The sequence below is a fragment of the Nomascus leucogenys genome, chromosome 14 (genome assembly GCF_006542625.1).
Source record: "Nomascus leucogenys isolate Asia chromosome 14, Asia_NLE_v1, whole genome shotgun sequence".
In the NCBI taxonomy this organism is placed as follows: Eukaryota; Metazoa; Chordata; class Mammalia; order Primates; family Hylobatidae; genus Nomascus; species Nomascus leucogenys.
Genome location: NC_044394.1, coordinates 26,822,353 through 26,828,025, shown reverse-complemented (window position 1 = coordinate 26,828,025; position 5,673 = coordinate 26,822,353). Strand labels below are relative to the sequence as shown.

At 44.2% G+C, this 5,673-nt stretch overlaps 1 pseudogene; it reads right to left on the bottom strand.

The window, feature by feature from the left end:
- Positions 1–3,340: 3,340 nt before the first annotated feature.
- On the bottom strand, positions 3,341–3,806 carry LOC100607671 (annotated as a pseudogene).
- Positions 3,807–5,673: the final 1,867 nt, after the last annotated feature.

The window sequence follows — 5,673 nt, the reverse complement described above, 5'->3', positions numbered from 1 at the left end:
GAGCCTCGACAGCACATGTGCCTGGATTTTGGGTAAGAGTGGCACAGGTAAGGCCAGAAGCACACCTCCTTCTACCTGGCACATCATAAGGTGACCAAAGAATAATTTTTTTGAAAAAAGTCAAAAGCTGGCAGGGTGCAGTGGCTCATCCCTGTAATCCCAGCACTTTGGGAGGCTGAGGCGGGCAGATCACCTGAGGACAGGAGTTTGAGGCCAGCCTGGACAATAGGCTCTACTAAAAATACAAAAATTAGCTGGGCGTGGTGACGGGTGCCTGTAGTCCCAGCTCCTTGGGAGGCTGAGGCAGGAGAATTGCTTGAACCCGGGAGGCAGAGGTTGCAGAGAGCCAAGATTGTGCCATTGCATTCCAGCCCGGGTGACAAGAGTGAAACTCCATCTCAAAACGAAACAAAAACAAAAAAGTCAAAAGCTAACCAGAGGTAACCACACATGGAAAATAGTATAACCTTATGACATAAGACTGAAAAGGTGTCAAGAGGGAAGAAATAGAGGGTCTCAGAATGGAATGTTAGCCGTCTCTCTCCCACACACACAGCTGAAGCCAAATGAGGGAAGGTAAGAGAACAGGATCCCAAGAAGGGTCACCAGCACCTCTCAGTTCGGCACAAAGAGGGCCAAGATGCTCAGTTGGCAGCCTGGGGAGTCCAGGAGAAACTCCAGAGGGGAGGAGCCCCTGAGCAGCATCACAGAAGCCAGCAGCGGCTGGAGGAGTGGCTAGCTGGACTTGCTGCTGTTCAGAACTCTGTGCTGTCCAAGGGTCCCAGGAGGGCACATGTGCCTGCCAAGTGGAGCGGACCCAGGTGTGGGATGCTAGCCCACGTCAGGAGGGAGCCAGGCCCAGCTCTGTCCTTCGCCTGTCCGTGTGACCCTCAGAGCTCAGGAAGCAGGAAGGAAGTACCACCCAGCCCCCAAACTCTAGTATTGAGGAAATGACAGGTAGCTAGAAAAGGTGTCAAAAAGAATTCGTCCTCACACTCTCCGAGCATTAGATGGTCTGACCAGACTTACCTGTGCAAAATTAAAAGAGATAGCATGAAGGCTAAGCCAACACACTAAATTTTAAAAAGAAGAACACCAAGAAGGAGAAGGCAGAGTAGGAGAAAGAAAAGAAGGAAAATAGGCAAGAAACAGGCTGAGTGCGGTGGCTCATGCCTGTAATCCCAGCACTTTGGGAGGGTAAGGCAGGAGGATCACTTGAGCCCAGTAGTTCGAGACCAGGCAGGGCAACATAGTGAGACCCTGCCTCTACGAAAAATAGAAAAAATGACCAGGGTGTAGTGGCGCACGCCTGTAGCCCCAGCTACTCTGGAGGATAAGGCAGGAGGATCAATTGAGCACAGGAGGTGGAGGCTGCAATGAACCATAATTGTGCCCCCGGACTCTAGCCTGGGTGACAGAGTGAGACTCTATCTCAAAAACAAACAAAAAAAGCAAGAAACACAACATGAAAAAGATAAACATATCCAGATATCTAGATTGGAAGAAATCACTCCCCCAAGTACAGAAGAAAACTCCTGAGAATGCTTCACATTGTAGAACCAATAAGAATATTTAATACTTAATTAATCATATTAATTTAATAGTTAATTATATTAATTTAACAATTAATAATTTGTATTAACTTGGCATATAATTAATTTTAAAACATTTAATATGCTTTTGAAATTTAGTAAAACAAGAACCCAAAGATGACTTGATAAGTCTACCAAGTGAAATGCAAAGGAAATTCAGAGCTAAGGAAAAAAATTCAGGATGCAAACAAGAGCTTTATAGAGCTATTAGATAAGTTAGAAACATCAAGGAAGCTTGAAATTTTCCCAGCTCAGGAAAATCTTGAGATAATTCTAGTGAACGTGGAAGAAAATGACAAAGCAATTAACGTAGTTAAGAAGATGTTGGATGTATGGAGGACAAACACAAATCAACACAAGGATAAGTATTATTGAATTTCAGGTCAACATGTTGAGCACAGGGTGAACTCCCCCTACTGCTGTCATCTCCTATTGCAAGTGCATAGAAAAACTTAATAAAATATAAAAATATATTTTAGATTGATATGTCCAAGCTCCAAGCAAGAAAGGGAAATCTCCAGGGACAGGGTAGGAACGAAGTCATACAGGCATCCCTCAGACATACTGCCAGTTTAGTTCCAGACCACCACGAAGTAAATATCATGATAAAGAAAGTCACACAAATTTTTTGGTTTCCCAGTGCATATAAAAGTATGTTTACCCTATACTGTGGTTTATTAAGTGTGCAATAGCATATGTCTAAACAATGTACATACCTTAATTAAAAGATAATATTGCTAAAAAATGCTAATGAAGTGAGCACGTGCTGTTGGAAAAATGGCACTGATAGACATGCTCCACGCAGGGTTGCCACAAACCTTCAATTTGTAAAAAATGCAATATCTGCAAAGCGCAATAAAGCAAAGTATAAGAAAAAAAAGCATGCCTGTAAATGAGAGCTAAAGCCAGAAGGCCCACAGGGGACTCAGACTGGATGAGCTGTGGTTGCGATTTCAATGCATCATGAGCCCCACATGCAGCAGGAATCCATGAGTCCAGGAGGCAGGACTGTGCCGCCCCTTCAGGAACAGGGCTGCCCAAGGTTGTGGCTGAACACAAGCCCAGCTATCAGTGGAAACAGTCAATAGTCCTGGTCCACTAGCCATAGACTTGGTTTGAAGTCAGTGCTCTATTCCATAGGACAACACTGAAACCTCCTCACCGGAATCCTTCTTCTAAAACCCAGACCACACAGTGGAGAAGTCTCAAGAAAGATGGCTCCCGTGAAAGACAAGCTCATAGGCAAGAATTACACACTCTATAAGGAAGATCAACAACACTAAAGGCAGTTTTCAGATCCCCCCCAAACCAGAAAATTTATACTTAAGGAACTAGAGATAATAGACAATCTCAAAGGGGGTTTTAAAATGTATACATGAAACTTCAGGGAACTAAATAAAAGAATAGCCATCACAAATAAGAACAGATGGTTATGAAATAAAAATAGGCAAATACATGACAAAGTATATGTAGTAGAAACAAATAATGCAGTTATTGAGGTAGCTGGACGTCTTATTTATGTTTTATAGGTGTGTGAGTTTTTTATACACAAACATTCACATGCACATACACAGAAAAAGACTGGAAGGAAATACATCAAACGGTAAGTAATAGCTAACTCTGAGAATAGGACTAGGGGTGTTTTTTATTTTCTTCTTTTTGCCTACCTGTATCTTCAAACTTTTTTGTTACAGCGAATATGTAATTAAGAAAAGAAAAAATCACTAAGAGACATATTTGTTTTTTAATTTTTTTGTTGTTGTTGTCCCAGATTTATTGAAAATAATACAGCACTGCAGAAAAAATTCAAACAGGTCCCCGAGGGGTTTTGAAATTCATCCCAACTGTAGGCTGAGTGACCTGAAGGTTGGACAGACTGCCGAAGTCCAAAAGCTTCAGCATTTCCTTAGTGTCAGGATCTACTTCAATTATCTCCTGATCCAAGGCTGAGACCTCAGGAACATAATTTTCTCTCCTTTCTCTCTCCTCCTCCTGCAGCTTGATGGAGATACCTCTTCCTGGGCCTCTCTGAATCGGCTTCATCAGATGCGCGACACAGCCTGCTATCTTGTTGCGGAGCTTTTTGCTGGGGATAATGGCGATCTCCTCGCACACGCGCTTGTTCGTGTGGAAGTCGTTGCCCAGGCGCGTGTAGTACTTTTCTGTGATGACCCAGGCCGCCTTCTTCACGGTGTTGGTGCGAACGCGGCCCATGTTCACAGGTCCTTGGTAAAATAGCTGTTTTTTAATTTTTAACTTTTATTTTTTTGTAGGGACAAGGTCTCTCTATATTGCCCAAGCTGGCCTCAAACTCCTGGGCTCAAGCAATCCTCTCGCCTCACCCTCTCAAAGTGCTGGGATTACAAGTGTGAGCCCCTGTGCTCAGCCTAAAGACACATTTTAATTTCACAATGATGAAGGATGTATACCTACTATGTACCCTCAAAATTAAAAATTGGAAAAAAAAAGTGAAGGCAGAGTTGGTAGAGCTTGGGCTCAGTCAGTGTCACCACATGTAAAATGATCATGAATTAAACCAAGAGGTATTAATAAAATTTTATTATACTACATGAAAATAGTTGAATAAGATTTGAACAAATGTTTAGAGCATATTGGGATTGTCTGACCTTATTTAGGGTCAAGGTGATACCCACAATAATTCACTTCAAAGAGTGAGGCAGACATCCTCCAGCGTGTCTACCACTGAGACCCAGTAGAGGCCCTGGCAGAGAAGGGAGGTTCTGCGCCGAAGAAACCAAGCAGTAATTTTGAATATGAGCCGCACATCAAAAATCATACAGGGCTGGGCGCAGTAGCTCACGCCTGTAATCCCAGCACTTTGGGAGGCAGAGGCAGGGGGATCACTTGAGGTCAGGAGACCAGCCTGGCCAACAAGGCAAAACCCCATCTCTACTAAAAAATAACACAAAAAAATTAGCTGGGTTTCGTGACGTACACCTGTAACCCCAGCTACTCAGGAGGCTGAGGCAAGAGAATCACTTGAACCCAGGAAGTGGAAGTTACGGTGTAATGTATGTGTATACACAATGTAATGTGAGTTTCCTGGTCACGGCATCCTAAGGGACTGAGTTACAACTGCAGTGTGAATAGAAATTTTTTTACCCTGGGCCCCTACCCCATGGTCCCCTCTTCCTCTTCCTGGCAGGGCCCAAGTATCTCATCAACACTGCCTCCACTGATAAAGCCTTCCTGGACCTCTCTCTGGGCTATTCTCCACTGTGCTTCAGTGGGATCGGCAGCAGGTTTTGCATGAGCACCAGCCTGGCCATCATCAAGACCAGCAGTGATGTTGCCAACTCCATACATCACTGCTAGTGTTGGCCACTAGCAATACAGTAGAGTCACTGTCACTCCCCAGTGAGGACATCACTGTGTACTCTGACCATGGATGCCACTACCCCATGTTGGGGCTGACACTACCCCATTGCCCGTGTGCCAATTAGACCAAAGAGTGCCCTTCCTTAAGACGTTGGACTTCCTCTAACAGAAAACCATCATGATATTCTGACTTTAGGATGCAACACTTGGCTGCCATTTGCTGGAAAGATTTCTCTTTGGTGTCCATTATGTGTATGGGCTTCTTGGGATGTGGTAGAGCACAGCCTGCCCAGTTTCCAACTGTTTGAAGTGGAAGAGATGTCTCTCCTGATCAGTTTTCATGGCTTGTTTATAAGGCTCCAAAAGGACCACTCCTGCTCTTTTCATTTTCTTAGGGCCTCCTGGATTCCTCCACCAGGGCTGGGTCAGAAGTCAGCAACCATCGACCACCATCAACCACCCAGGGATACGTGCAAGAGACTCCCCGCAGTGATTCTACCACGGAGTGATTTTTTTGCACATCCAAGCATATTCTTCAGGGGTCAAAGTCACCTTTGTCTTTATTTTTTTTCCCCTAGACATGTAAACCTGCTCTCCTAGAATCCTGTAGTCAGTCCTTAAAATTATCTTCATTTTTTCAAAGAGTCCTAGTGGGTTTTCACACAAAGTGGATACCTGAAATCCCATTTGGGCATGCCAATGCTTAGCTCTTGCCTCCAGCACAACTGGGGTCACAGGAGTC